At 37.6% G+C, this 15,443-nt stretch overlaps 1 pseudogene; it reads left to right on the top strand.

Moving 5' to 3' along the window:
• The first annotated feature begins 1,394 nt into the window (after window positions 1-1,394).
• LOC145524528 (rRNA-processing protein UTP23 homolog pseudogene) lies at window positions 1,395-2,228 on the top strand (annotated as a pseudogene).
• Window positions 2,229-15,443: the final 13,215 nt, after the last annotated feature.

A 15,443-nucleotide genomic window follows, 5' to 3' on the forward strand; every position in this document is an offset into this window, starting at 1 on the left:
GAGTTGGTGATGGACAGGGAGGCCTGGCATGCTGCAGTTAATGGGGTCGCAAAGAGTCGGACACGACTGAGCGACTGAACTGAACTGAAAATTCCAGTTAGGCCAAAGAGAGCTTGCTGTGTATGGACTCTGTCTGAAAGGCACACCCCTAATCTATATGGAGGTGGGACCAGATGATACATAGAGACCTACACATCCTATATCTACATGCTTAAAAGTCACATATTAAGTTCTCAGACTTTTAGAGGAAAAAAAAATCCTATACTTCTACCCTGACAAATTTTCTTTTCTGAATTTTACTTTTATATTTTCTATTTCTATCTTGGCCTGAACTTGAACTCACTCCTAATGCTCAAAAAGATTAAAAGCCAAAATACAATTCTATTCAAACTGTCCAAATTTTGAACATATTGTCCATCAAAAAATATAAATATAAAAAAATGAAAAATTGCAATTATTTTTGGATGAAGATGGTCAAAGAGTGCAAAATGCCTGTTAAAAGATAAATATGTTCTGGGGATATAATGTACAACCTGACAGTTATAGTTAAAAATGCTGTATAAAAAGTCCTGTATATTTGACAATTCCTAAGAATATAGATCTTAAAAGTTTTTACCACAACGGGGAATAAATTGTAACTGTTATTTAATGGATATTAACCAAATTATCGTGGTAATCATTTTGCAGTTTATACATACAGTTGGCTCTCTTTATCAGCAGGTTATGTATCCATGGATTCAACGAACCATAGATCAAAATTATTAAAGAAAATGCAGCCGTTATGAAAAGCAATGTGGAAATTCCTCAGAAAACTAAAAATAGAATTACCATATGATTCAGAAATCTCACTCCTGGGCATATACCAATACAAAACTATAATTCAAAAAGATATATGCATCCCTCTGTTCATATAGCACTGTTCACAATAGCCAACATATGGAAACAACGTAAAAGAAGATGTGGTACATAAATACAATGGAATACTACTCAGCCATAAAAAGAATGAAATAATGCCATTTGCAGCAATGTGGACAGATCTAGAGATTACCATACTAACTGAAGTAAGTCATATCACAAATACCATATGATATCACTTACATGTGGAATCTAAAATATGGCACAAATGAACCTATCTACAAAATAGAAACAGATTCATAGACTTGGAGAACAGACTTATTGTTGCCAAGGGAGAGGGGGATGGGGGAGGTAAGGACTGGGAGTTTGGGATTAGCAGATGTAAACGAGTATATATAGGATGGAGAAACAACAAGATCCTGCAGTAAAGCACAGGGAGCTATACTCACTATCCTGTGATAAACCATAACAGAAAAGAAGTTTTTAAAAAAGAATATATGGGTAGTTTATTGGTTAGAAGCTGCCTCCTGGTTGGGTGGCCTGGGTCCGGGAAGCTAGGCATGAAGATCACCAGGCAGAAACACGCTAAGAAGCATCTTGGCTTCTTCCGCAATAATTTTGGAGTCCGCGAGCCATACCAGACACTGCTGGACGGCACTTTCTGTCAGGCGGCGTTACGGGGCCGCATCCAGCTGCGAGAGCAGTTGCCCCGCTACCTCATGGCGGAGACTCAGCTGTGCACCACCAGATGTGTGTTGAAAGAGTTGGAAACATTGGGAAAAGACTTATATGGGGCAAAGCTGATTGCCCAAAAATGCCAAGTTCGAAATTGTCCCCATTTCAAGAATGCAGTGAGTGGATCAGAATGTCTGCTTTCCACGGTGGAAGATGGAAATCCTCACCATTATTTCCTGGCAACACAGGATCAGAATTTGTCTATGAAAGTGAAAAAAAAAGCCTGGAATTCCTCTCATGTTTATTATTCAGAACACTATAGTCTTGGACAAACCTTCTCCCAAAACGATTGCATTTGTTAAAGCAGTAGAGTCCGGTCAGCTTGTCTCAGTGCCTGAGAAACAGAGTATCAGGCAACTCAAAGAGGAACAGGGTTTAGTAAAAGACCCAGAACAGAGAAGAAGAAAAAAGCGCAAGAAAGTAAGTGGCCCCAATCCTCTTAGCTGTTTGAAGAAAAAGAAAAAAACACAGGATGCGAACTCATCTGCCTCGGAAAAGAAAAGGAAAAGAAAAAGAATCCGAAACAGATCTACGTCAAAAGTACTTTCTGAAAAGCAGAATGCAGAAGGGTAATAAGTCCTTTGGTTACTTTTAAAGACTTTCAAATATGAAAATAAATTTCTTTTTGAAACTGTGAAGGTACTTATTTTTATAAATGAATATTGACCCACAAGTCTTTATAAAATTATTTTTTAAAAACCAGTGGGTGTATTTAGGTGTAATCATGTTTACTTTTCTTACAGAACTTAGAGGGTTTTCTTTTTTAATGTAAAACTGTTAATCTCTTTCTGTCTTAGTGCTGTCCCCCACCCTCCCAACATTATGTGGAGATGGTTTAAAAATATCTTATAGTACCAAAATGCTTGTGACTAAAAACGAGGTAATCCTTCTCATCCTTCTTTCATGTTCACAGAGGAAACTTACTCTTGCAACTTACATAATGGTTGTAGAATTTACCTTTATGTTTCCAAATAATATGAATATGTTGCTATCTTTTGATATTACCTTTTTTGTTATTTCAGAAGTTAATAATGGGCTCATTTTCTTCTAGCATCTGACTTGATCTTGCCATATTCAATAATTCTGGAAAGGATCTCATAATTTTCTATATGACTGTTGTTGTTCAGTTGCTAAGTCATGTCCGACTCTGCAGCCCCATGGACTGCAGTACACCAGGCTCTTCTGCCCTTCACCATCTCCTGGAATTTGCTCAAATTTGTGTCCATTGAGTCCGAGATGCTATCTGATCATCTCACCCTCTGCCTCCCCCTTCTTTTGCCTTCAATCTTTCCCAGCATCAGGGTCTTTTCCAATGAATTGGCTCTTCTCATCAGGTGGCCAAAGTCTTGGAGCTTCAACTTCAGCATCAGTCCTTCCAATGAATATTCAGAGTTGATTTCCTTTAGGATTGACTGGTTTGATCTCCTTGCAGACCAAGGGACTCTGAAGAGCCTTTTCCAGCACCATGATTAGAAAGTGTCAGTTCTTTGGTGCTCAGCCTCTTTATGGTCCAACTCTCATGTGTATACATGACTACTGGAAAAACCATAATATCAGGTAATTTCCTTCCCCTGGTGATGCTTCTGGAGCCAGCCCTCTGACCTCCAATGTGGAAACGTTTTCTGCCAGGTATATTGCTCAGCTATCACCTAGGCATTTCCTGTCCTTATCCAGAGAATCTATTCTGTAGCCTAGATTCTTCCGTCTACTCTTGGTTTCCTCTTCTGTGGTGGAGCATAGAGTGTGTAGGAGGTACACTTTTTGAGGCTCAACCAGTATGTCTAAACTTATATTTATTGTACCAATAATCTAGCAAGATAAAGAATTCTCTATTCTTAATTGTTTATAAGACCCTAGGGGGAAAAAAATCCCTTTACTCATTTTGAGTTCCATTTGTCCGGTAGAGAGGATGATTTTCTTTCAGGTATACATGTTAACTTCAGTGGCAAGAATTCTCTTCCATTCTTGGAATACTACTCTTTCAGATTGGCTTTAAATATTGTTTTTAAAATGTCTAGATAGTTCAGTTAGGAATTGAATAATCTAACTTTTCTTTTTTAGGCCCCTCCCAAATTGTTTCAATCATCAATTAGGCCAAAATTAAAATGTTTTTACACTGTAAGATTGAAGTATAAAGTTCTTAGATTGATCAGTAGTTCCTGACTTTGAGAGTCTGTGATACCTTCAAATAGTGGTTCTTAATCTGTATCCTTATAATATCATGATCATGTATGAAGTACTTCATGAATAAGTTCTTATTTGTGGCTAAAGTAAATGACTTTTTAAAAATATGAGACAATTTAAATTTATTCCTATAGAAATATTCTGTTGAATTCAGAGATGCTTTTTTGATGAAAAGTGGAATTTTAGCTTTATACCAGGCACACCACATAGGCTGTATTACCAGGTGAGTGTTTTCTGTTGACATTTCATGATTCTGTTTTAAATTGTTTGTATAGGAACATTTTTTAAAAAGGAAAGTGAAAGTACTGGAAAAAAGTGAATATAGTTCTATAGTTTTGTGAGGAGAAACATTTGTCAGTAATGACAAGAGTTGAGATTACTAAATGTAGACAAAGTGATAAAGCAAGTGAAATGTACACTGATGACACTCTTTTCAGCATTCTCAAATGCATAAATTTTAGATATTTTTCTTTTTAACAAGGTTTGTATTTATTCAGTACTATCTGATTGCCTATTAATAGAACTGCTGAGCTGGGAAAGTCAAGTCATTTTTATAAAATAGTAATTTTTAAAATGCAAAAAGTACAACACATTATAAAACTTTTAATATCTTAAAACTTTGATTAGTCATATGTATTTTTTCTTGGCAAAGTTTACTCTAAATGTAACAAAAGGATCTCATATCTTTGTACTAGTTCTTCACTGAGTATTACCCATTGCCACCACCTGAAAATTGCTAGTGCTACTTGCTTTATTTCTCTGTACAAATTAGAGAAGGAAGTGGTGGGCCGTAGGAGTACGCACATATAATCCATTTTGTGGTTTGGAAAAGAAAATGTTAAGAGCTTCTTTAAAGGATAGCAACTTGCGTTACTGGGGATAAAATACACATGCTTTTGCATTCTTTGAAGTTTGCCAGACTAAAAAAATAGTTATTTCTGAAAACCACTATCCGTAACAAACATGTCAAAATAAAGTGTTTACAGTTGAAAAAAATAAAAAATAAAAAAGAATATATGCATATAACGGAGTCACTTTGCTGTGCAGCAGAGATTGGCACAACATTGTAAATCAACTATTCTTTGATAAAAAGAATACTTGAGATAAAAAAAGTTCCAGAGAGTTTCAAATAGAAAAACTAGAATTTGCTCCATGACGGCAACTATTTACACATGGCAAATAGATGGGGAAACAATGGAAACAGTGACAGACTTTATTTTGGGGGGCTCCAAAATCACGGCACATGGTGACTGCATCCATGAAATTAAAAGAAACTTGCTCCTTGGAAGAAAAGTTATGACCAACCTAGACAGCGTATTAAAAAGCAGAGACATTACTTTGCCAAAAAGGTCTGTCTAGTCAAAGCTATGGAGAAGGCAATGGCACCCCACTCCAGTACTCTTGCCTGGAAAATCCCATGGACGGTCGAGCCTGGTAGGCTCCAGTCCATGGGGTTGCTAAGAGTCGGACACGACTGAGCGACTTCACTTTCACTTTTCCCTTTCATGCACTGGAGAAGGAAATGGCAACCCACTCCAGTATTCTTGCCTGGAGAATCCTAGGGACAGCGGAGCCTGGTGAGCTGCTGTCTATGGGGTCGCACAGAGTTGGACACGACTGAAGCGACTTAGCAGCAGCAGCAGCAGTCAAAGCTATGGTTTTTCTAGTAGTCATGTACGGATGTGAGAGTTGGACTATAAAGAAAGCTGAGTGCCGAAGAATTGATGCTTTTGAACTGTGGTGTTGGAGAAGACTCTTGAGAGTCCCTTGAACTGCAAGGAGATCCAACAAGTCCATCCTAAAGGAAATCAGTCCTGAATATTCATTGGAAGGACTGACGCTGAAGCTGAAACTCCAATAATTTGGCCACCTAATGCGAAGAACTGACTCATTTGAAAAGATCCTGATGCTGGGAAAGATTGAAGGTGGGAGGAGAAGGGGATCACAGAGGATGAGATTGGCTGGATGGCATCACCAACTCAATGGACATGAGCTTGAGCAAGTTCCAGAAGTTGGTGATGGACAGGGAAGCCTGGCGTGCTGCAGTCCATGGGGTCGCAGAGTTGGACACAACAAACAGCAACTAATCTGCTTAAGGGCACAGGTAGTAAGTGACTGTGAACTTCAAATAGATGTTTTCTGCATCTTAAGCCTATACTTTTTTCATTTGTTCTTGATGCATCAACCATGTCTTTTAATCCCAGATTCCAGGTTCACAGAGTACAATGTTACTATTATTCATCCGTTAAGGATGAAAATTATAAGTACCTTGTCATCACCAAACTGAACTCCTTGAGAGCAGAGATTGTTTTATTCAGCTCTTAGCACAATGCCTGGAACACAGTTGACACTCAGTATATGTTTGTCAAACTAGAGAAAGATAAATACCATATGATATCACTTATATGTGGAATCTGAAAGATGGTACAAATAAACATATTTACAAAAGAGACTTGGACATAGAAAACAAATTTATGGCTATCAAAGGGGAAAGGCAAACAGTTTTGGAGAGGCGGCAGGGAGGGACAAAGTAGGAGTTTGGGATTAGCAGATATAAACTACTATATATAAAATAAATAAGGTTCTACTGTTGGCACCCCACTCCAGTACTCTTGCCTGGAAAATCCCATGGACAGAGGAGCCTGGTAAGCTGCAGTCTATGGGGTCACTGAGCGACCTCACTTTCACTTTTCACTTTCATGCATTGGAGAAGGAAATGGCAACTCACTCCAGCGTTCTTGCCTGGAGAATCCCAGGGATGGGGGAGCCTGGTGGGCTGCCGTTTATGGGGTCGCACACAGTCGGACACGACTGAAGCGACTTAGCAGCAGCAGCAGCAGCAGGAGTAGAGCACAAGGAAATGAATTCAATATCTTATAATAAGTTATAATGGAAAAATATGAAAAAGCATTCATGTGTGTAACTGAATCACTTTGCTGTACACTGGAAACTGATACATTTTAAATCAACTATACTTCAATTATATATATATATGTACATATGCATATATATGTATACATATATATGTACATATGCATATATATGTATACATATATATATATATGTTTAGCAAACCAGTGATGATTAATTTGGAGCCAAAAACAGGCTAGGGAAATTAACAAACAGTATTTTGTGAACTGATAGTCAAAAATAGATTCACTGAGATAACTGCAGTAGTACCTCTGATCCCTGTAACAAAATTTTATATGATTAAAAAGTGATTTTTTTAAGTTCAGTCCTCTCTACCCTTAGTTCTTGTTTTGACATTTTAACCCAGGGTATACAGGCCTTGACTCTGCCATGACTCTTCTTGAAGTGAAGACTAGGAACATTCAAATTCTTTCTGGTGCCCACTAATATTCCCATGATTCTTGCTAGAAAACAAGCTACAGGATGTTTAGAGATGTTTTCCTTATTTAGATTTGAACTGCATGTGGCTATATTTTTCTCAGAATAATCTCATGGTACACACAGGTTCATACAAGCTTGAAATATGGTTATTTGTATGCCTGTCACTTTAAATAACAGTTAAATTTAGGTTCATATATTTAGGAATATAGTAATGATTCTACAGAGTTTTATTCTGAGTTTCAGTTCTTCTGGAGTTCCACAAAGAGCAACCTGCATCTAGTACCGAACAACATCTTAAAATGCATTTCCTAGCAAGTTGTAGGAGGAAAAAAATAAATAAGCTATTTATTTACACGTTAGTCCAGACTGGGAAAATAAGAGATTTCCAGCAAACTCCAGCAGCAAGTGACTAACAAAATGGTGATGAAAAAAAAAAAGAGAGAGAGAGAGACTTGTGTCAGACATAATCCCAGATATCCACTCCTTCATCTTTACTTGGTGATGGAAACTTGATTTAGGCTAGGTTTATAGGCACTCCAAAAAAACCCAAAAAGCAAAAAACCATCTCTGGTTGTTAGGTATGTCTATAAAACTAAATTCTAATCAGTGAAATGTTAGTAGAATTGTTCTTTGGAATTTCCCAGAAGACTCCTTAATGGGAAATCATGCAGGCTTCTTCTTCATCTCTATCTCCTTCATTTGGACTGTGATGGCTGGAGCTCCAGCAACAATTCTGGATCATCAAGTAGAAGCCCTGTGCTGTGCTGTGGGTGGCAGAGCAAGAGGGTAAAAAGAATCTGTGGCTTTGACAATTGTAGATTTAATTTACTAAACCCGGACTGTTTACTTCCAGACTTCATTCATGTAAGAGAGAAATGAATTTATATCTCATTTAAGAAGCTGTTACTTGCAGCTTTCTGTCTTCCTCATCTGTACCTAATCTTAAGAGACAGAAGGATCTGCTATACTGAAGGGTCTATTGCAGAAGACCTCATATATTTTTCTCTTAGGCAAAAAAAAGAGAAAGATTTGACCTTATCTCCATGATCATTTTCTTTTTCTACTCCCCACTCAAAATAATTATCCTATTTCCATCTGGCTCACAGAAGCCAAAGACACCTAAACAACTTTAAGATGCAGTTTGTCAATTAACTCTAGCTTATGAATACAGTAGCAATTTCTCAAATAATATGCTTATACTATCCTAAGATGACCTAATTAAATATTCTGAGTTTTGTTCTATAAAATTAGTTTAAATGGTTTCCCAGCTCTTTACACAGTTCATTAACTTTACACCTTTAAAGGCCTTGAAACCTTTTCCTACAGATAAATGTGACTTTTAGTCTCAGACTTCAACCTAGTTTATACATAGCATTGAAAACAACCACACAGTTGTTTCTCCTAAAAGCCTAGTTTTTCTTTTCAAATGTTCCCTCATTTTTATAATCTAATCTCTAAAATCTTTCAATTTATTATTATATATTGAATCCTATGTTGTAAGGTTATAAATGCATTTTTTTTTACATTTTCTTTTTTTATCCTCGAAAAGATATTTTATGCTTTGAATAGTGAATAATTATTAGGGAGGTAGATAAAAGTAGGAGATGGGAGGAGAAAAGAAAATGAAATTTAAAAAAATATTAGACTTTAACATAAAACCTAACGAAGTGCACATTAAACATTTTGGCTAAGAAAATTCTATAAATACCAAAAGATTTTTAAGCAGCAGGAACAGAAGTCTGACAAAACCAAAAGGTAGATTTCCTTATAATCTAATAGGATGATTTTGTCTTATTAGGAAATGGATGTTGTTAAATGGAGAAGTATGCTCAGAAGTTCCCCCAATGGTAGCAATGCACATGATTCAGACTGTGAGCAACGTCAGCTTACAATGACTTTGGGAAAAAGCACACAGTTGCCAAATCATATCCTCAGGCACCAGAATGTGTGTGAATCCTCTACCCACGACCAACTCATGTCTCCAAGATATGTTGACACACTTGTTTGTCATATGTCTCTCTTTAGTCAGCAGTGTGGTGTAATACAAAGAGCACTGGGTTCAAGGTCAGAAGACATGAGCCCCAGGCCAGGCTCTCGCACACACTTGATGGCCTTGTGCATGCCACTTGACCTTGCCCAGTGTCGGTTCCCTCATCCATAAATTGGGGTTGCTAACACCCACCCTGGACTTTCCTGGGGATCCAGTGGTTAAGAATCCGCCTGCCAATGCAGGGGACACCGGTTCGATCCCTGATCCGGGAAGATTCCACGTGCCTTGGGGCAACTAAGTCCATGCACCACAACAACTAAAACCCAAGCTCCGCAGCAAGAGAACCCGTCTCAACAAGAAGCCCACGCATCCAGCTGGAGAGTAAACCCACCTTGCTGCAACTAGAGAAAGCCCACGCACACAATGAAGACCCAATGCAGTCCAAAAAAAAAGCTACAGTGTTTGCTCCGAAATCTGTTGCGAAGATCCAGTGATGTGTATGTATCAGTGCTTTGTAAATTACAAAAGTTAAGCATTCTCTTACTGCAGGCTTTTCTGCCTGTACCTACAGATCTACTGTGACATTTCTTTTCCTGAATATCTTTTTTTTTTAAATTAGTAGTGAGTCTGAATCTTTCCGTTACCTCTCTCAAGAGAAAATCCCTTATCCTCTTCAGCCTCTTGATCATAAATGACAAAGTGGACTACATTGAGAGGTCAAACTTCTATTTAGCTACAGAAAATGTTTTGAAATAAATGTATTCAGAAGATCAGTATGTAAAAAGGACAGAAGCAGGTTTGCTCTTAGTTGAGATGGTTGAAGCTGGAATGAGGAGAATTCAGAATCCTGTCTAATTAGATGTTTCCCCTACTATACCCCATTCAGGCATTTACTGAAGTCCTTCCAACAAACCTTAGGTCCTTCCCACACTACATCTACACTGTTGATATTATGATTGCAGCCCTTATGTTTCTATGATTCTCCGTGCAAATTTCTCTACTTTAAAGGGGTAAAGAAAAACTGTAGTATGGTATGGGCAGATGGATGCCCTGGAATCTGAACTCTTATTAGCAGACTGACAAACATGCTGAAAGGCAGCCAATTCAGTCTAATCAGTTAAGTAGCAAACTCCTCAAGACGGAAGATGTCTTTAAGAAGCTACGTGAAATATCTCAGCAGTCCCCATGGAGCAGAGAGCTCTGCCTGAAACTATAAAAGTAAATATCGAATGGGCAGTTCTCCAAGTTGTTCCACACTAATATACAGCAATTGTGCAGGCTCTTTGAAACTGTTTTCAGTAAGAATGACTCAGAGATGTAGAAGCCACTCATGATAAAGCAAATAATGCAATGCCATTTCTCAATGCCCCAAACAAGAGAGTTTACTTAGGGAAGTTGGCTTCAGAATACACAGATCATATAATCGCAGAATGTCAGACCTGGAAATAATGCTAGAGAGCAACTGGTCTATTTTACAAATGAGAAATCTGAAATCCAGGAAGACTGTGAGCTGCCCAAGATTAGAAATTCATTCAAGCTTCATTAAGTAAACATTAGCGGAGGATGAGCTATATGCCAGGTGGAAAGAATAAGAAGGCAAAGAAAACATGATCCCTGTCCAAGTGGTGAGAAAAGACAGACAAGTAAATCCACCATTGCGGTTGGATTGTTGTAAAAACAAGATTCAAACTCTGTGTCCAAGTTCATAAGTCAGTGGCTGTCCCACCACCTCACACGGCCTCTCAAATTAAAAAGCTTGAGAAATTAGTAGTGGGGAATGATGGCCAAAATTATAAACATAAATTACTGTCAACTAAGTCTCAGCCTTTGGGGTGCACAGGTGAGTACCCACATTTCTTAAGGACCTATGAGTTATAAAGAGGACTCTATCTGTAAATTAAAAGAAAATTCTTATGAAGACCATTCACTAGCACTTATAAGGACTTCTTGGAATGCTGAGGAAATCACAAATGAAAAATCCCGACAAAGAAAACTAATGATAGCAAGGCCTTTGCACAGCTTTTGGAGAAGTTGCCGTCAAGGTCAAAGTCATGAAAAATTCTGTTATCTACTGGCCTACTTTTCAACCTACTTAAGCAAGAAAAAGAGATTTTAATCAGCTGTTTTCATGGGTTTATTATTTTTCTTTAGTATGTAAAATACTGAAGAAGTGTACGAAATGTCAAAGACCTATGCCATCCTCCAGAAAGAAAAACAAAAACAAAGCCAACCAAAAACCTATGACCATGCCTACAAAGTCTCATTTCTCCATTGTTGATAAGATACTATTTATAACATGAATTATTTCTTGCCAATTCTTGACTATCATGTCTTTTCTAAGCTGCATTGTGATTTTTCAACTATAGTAAAGTAAAACAAACACGTATACCTAACAAGAAAACTAGGAAACAACATCAATATCCCTACATCTATTTGGCAGAACACTAGCATTAGTAGACCCGAGGTCTATCCATCTATTGTCCATTTATTCATCTAGAAAGCTTTTTCTTAAAAATATTTATTTTCTTTATTTGGCTGCTTTGGGTCATAGTTGCAGTGCACGGACTCTTTTGTTGTGGTATGTGGGCTTCTCTAGTTTTGGTGCATGGGACCAGGGGTTGAACCCACAGCCCCTGCATTGGAAGGCAGAATCTTAACCACTGGAAGGAAGTCCTTGGCAAGCATTTATTGAGTGCCTTCTTCATGAATATCATAACATCAGAAACTACGTAGAATACTTGAGACATAGAATGAAGTGAAAGTGTTAGCCGCTCAATTGTATCTGACTCTTTGTGACTCCATGGACTGTAGCCCACCAGGCTCCTCTGTCCATGGAATTCTCCAGGCAAAAATACTGGCATGGGTAGCCATTCCCTTCTCCAAGTGATCTTCCCAACCCAGGGATCAAACCTGGGTCTCCTGTATTGCAGGTAGATGTTTGTTTTTTTTGTTTTTTAACCATCTGAGACATCAAGGAAGCCTAAGACATACAATAGTATTTCTCAAAATGTAGTTTGAGGATCCACCTGCATCAGAATCACTTGGTGAAGTCGCTCAGTCTTGTCTGACTCTTGGTGACCCCATGGACTGTAGCCTACCAGGCTCCTCCATCCATGGAATTCTCCAGGCAAGAGTACTAGAGTGTGTTGCCATCTCCTTCCCCAGGGGATTTTCCTGACCCAGGGATCAAACCCAGGTCTCCTGCACTGCAGGCAGACGCTTTACCATCTGAGCCACCAGAATCACTTGGAGAACTTGATAAAACCCAAGTTCCTAAATTTCACTGGTATCATTTATGTTGGTTATGGTTCCCTAGAGTTCTACAAACAATAGAAATCAACTCGCGCTACCAAGGAGTTAATTGGAAGGATATCAGGGGTCCACAGAATTAACTGAAGATTGGAACCAAGGAAGATTTAGAGGAGCCACAACACAGGTCATAATGCAGAAATGACGTTGTCCGTACACTGACACTGTGACTATCCCTTCTAATTCTGTCATTGCATCACTGCTGTAGATTGAAAGTTCTGGAAAAGAGCCTCCAAACAATGGGGCCGACACCCTAGGCCCAGATGACCCTTCCAAAGACTACACAAAGGGAGATTCCACTGAAAAGAAATTAGGAAGAAAATGGGAAGTGGAGTTAAATGACAATTAATCAAAACTGACAAATGCCTGGGTAGCTATTAAATCAAAGCCTCTGAGGATTAGGATAGAAATTTTCTACATTTTTAAAACAAGCTTCTCAATTATGAAGTATTCTAAAGACTGAGAAACACTGATGCGAAGGATAGTATTTATATCTTAAAATGGATGTACATCAATTTTAATTGAAGTAGGAAACAGAGATATCCTATTTATGAAACTAAAGAATAATTCCCAGTTTCTTATCAGATGTCTCCCTGTAGACATTGCCCCCATCTCTACCTCTTCCTTTCATCAGCCATCTAGCTGTTCAATCAAAAATGAACATCTTTATAAAGGGGGATATTATGTTGATATTTAATTATAAAAGAATGTACGTGTACACTTATTTTTATGGAAAAAAAATGTGTAGATGCATAAAAGTAAATCTGGAATGCTGCCCTGCTGTGCTTAGTCAGTCGGTCATGTACGACTCTTTGCGACCCCATGGACTGCAGCCCGCCAGGCTCCTCTGTCCATGGGATTCTCCAGGCAAGAATACTGGAGTGAGTAGCCATACCCTCCTCCAGGGGATCCTCCCAACCCAGGGATCAAACCCAGGTCTCCCGCATTGCAGGTGGATTCTTTACTGTCTGAGTCACCAGAGAAGCCCAAGTTTGGAATACTACACACCAAAATGTAAACAATGAAAATGAAAGAATAATTCCAAAGAAAATATAAAATGCTCAACAGTCATATAGAATACACATACAATAAAAGTAGCAGAAACCCTTTGCTTTGTTTTTATTATTTATTATTATTATTTTGGCTGTACTGCACAGCATGTAGGCTCTTAGTTCCCTGACCAGGGATCAAACCTGCACCCCTGCATTGGAAGCATGGAGTCTTAACCACTGAACCATCAGGGAAGTCCCCAGAAATTGTTTATTTTAAACTCTTACATATTTCAGTATTTTCTAATTTTTCTGAAAGGAGAAAAAAAAATACCCTAACCCAACACATTTGGAGTGTAACTAATCACTGTTAGTGACCATCTTCAGACTTTCATATGGCTAGTAGTTCAAGACTTTCTAAAAGCACTACATGTCAGATTTTTTAAAGTTATAGAAATTTTCATCAGTGTCACTTATCGAAATGTCGAATGAAGAGAAATGATCACCAACAAGATTCTATAGTGCAATTAGTTTATTTATTCCAACTGACCTTTGAGCACTTTCTACTTGTGTAGTTGTATCCTAAGCTCTATGTTATAGGAAAAAAAATGTAGTGATAGGCAAGAACTAATATAAGAAAAAAGTTTAGTAGGAGACAAGTAAAAAAATAATGTGAAAGCACCTTATCAACAAATACCTGATGGTATACTCTAGATATTGTCTAATAATAATGGTTTAACAGCCTTAAAGTATGTTCCTTTCAAACTAACTCCAGTGTATGATAGTGAGATAAACCATCAGCTTTTTGTGTGTGGTTACATTGATATGAAACAGCCATAGTCATAAAGTAGAAAATTTATAAGCAGTTCTGAAATACAGCATCAACCGTTGTGTGGTAGCTACCACCAGGGCAACCAAGAGCAGTCTGGCTCTTTTTAACAGAAGAGTATCCACCAGTCACCACCAATTGTCATACCTCTGGCTGATCACAGGGCTCAGAGGCAAAACAGACCAGTGAACCAACAGAGCAATTAGTAGTTGTGTTCAGGCGAATAGGACAGTAGCTGGCTCCTAGGAAGAGCTCAGTATATGCTACACGTTCAATGGTCATTCATTTGGAAAGAGCTGCTCCTGTTGTATGGATCTATCTAACTCTTTTCTCACCCTTTCCTCCTCATTTTCTCATTCCTCTGGGTCCCTGCCACATACAACACAAGGAGAGAATAATCACATCCACAGTGTTATCTCTGAATGAAATATAGAAATGTTTACCCAAATGCCAAACACTTAAAACCACAAAGGTATCTAAATTCATTGCAAAACATAACCTAAAATGTATGTTTAGCTAGAGAACACCTAAAAAAAGAAAGAACTTAAAAAAATTAATTTGGGTTCAGGCAAGAAGAGATTTTATACTGTTTTTATGCATAATATTCCAAGCTTTGGCTCTGCAAAGCTTAGAGAGATTTGCTAAAGACATATTAAAATGCACCTAGCTGGTTAACTCACAAGTCAAGTCTTGTAGATGTAGGTCATTATTATTATAATTATAACAGTTAATAATTATTATAATCAACATTTATGTAGTGCTGTACATTACAAAATGCTTTACACTGTTCTTGGCTCTTATCCTGCTGATACTAAATCAGTTAAAGCCAAGAGTGGTTTCATTTTTATTCACTAATGATGGTGAAGTTTGACTGTTTTGTGGAACTTACAGAGAAAAAGACAGATGGACTAAAAGTTTAAATATTTGGTGTAAATTATAGTTAAATATTCAACTGTGTAATTTAATTATGAACATAACAAAGCTTCACACATTACAAGATCAAATTATTAAAGAGGCTATTTTAAAATTTTAAGTACTTATGTGTGTATGTATTATTTATTGAAGTATAGTTGATTTCCAATTTTATAAGATTATTTTATTTTGATTTTGCTTATAATTATAGGACATGACAGATAATGATAATCTATATGAGTGTTTCCATAACTTTTCTGATGGTATGAATTGTAAAGGAATGTTTATT

The sequence above is a fragment of the Giraffa tippelskirchi genome, chromosome 10 (genome assembly GCF_054371585.1).
Source record: "Giraffa tippelskirchi isolate mGirTip1 chromosome 10, T2T-mGirTip1v1.2.pri, whole genome shotgun sequence".
NCBI classification, from domain to species: Eukaryota; Metazoa; Chordata; class Mammalia; order Artiodactyla; family Giraffidae; genus Giraffa; species Giraffa tippelskirchi.